At 62.3% G+C, this 591-nt stretch overlaps 1 protein-coding gene across 1 annotated transcript in view; it reads right to left on the reverse strand.

Annotated features, from left to right (window-relative positions):
* The window catches only part of TBX1 (T-box 1), a 5593-nt gene that overhangs the window by 3294 nt on the left and 1708 nt on the right, over positions 1-591 (reverse strand). The window lies entirely within an intron of this gene.

Consider the following 591-nt stretch of genomic DNA (forward strand, 5'->3'; position numbering starts at 1 on the left):
GGGGGAGGGAGGCTGAGCTCCCGGTGCCACATTTCGCTGCACACGGGTCTGCCTGTTCTGGGCTTCCCTGCTGGCCTCCAGTGTCGCCTGCTCAGCGGGCGCCTGGATTTGACCACGAAGGCCGCCTGGGGCACAGGGCAAACCACGTTCTCTTTATTAATTGCTGTTAATTGTCCGGGCAGCTAAGGCCCGCCCTGCATAATCTCTCGCGGTCACCCCACCTTTCCTGCCCTGCCGGCCCCAGCGGCAGAGCCAGGCCCCACAATCACCCGGAATTTAGGCCTAAGACAACTGGGCAGCAGTCTCCACGGAACAGAACACACTGCTTTAGAGTCTTCATTCTCCCCTAAAATGTTCCCGACAATTGCCCAGCTGCTCCTCTTTAGCCGGGACAGACTGAACTAAGGAACCAAAGACCGAGTTTCCTTGGAGGTGGGATCCACCGGGAGGCAGAGCCGGCTGGTGGCAAGGCCCCTCACAGGCGGCTGCCTTCCCCCCTAAGCTCGGTGAGCTCTGAGCCGGTCCGTTTCTGGCGGTGCCAGGTCCTGGGGCTGCCGGTCGGGCGGCAGGTCCGCAGGGTTTCTCTCCGCC

Source organism: Myotis davidii, unplaced genomic scaffold (assembly GCF_000327345.1).
Source record: "Myotis davidii unplaced genomic scaffold, ASM32734v1 scaffold223, whole genome shotgun sequence".
Taxonomy (NCBI): domain Eukaryota; kingdom Metazoa; phylum Chordata; class Mammalia; order Chiroptera; family Vespertilionidae; genus Myotis; species Myotis davidii.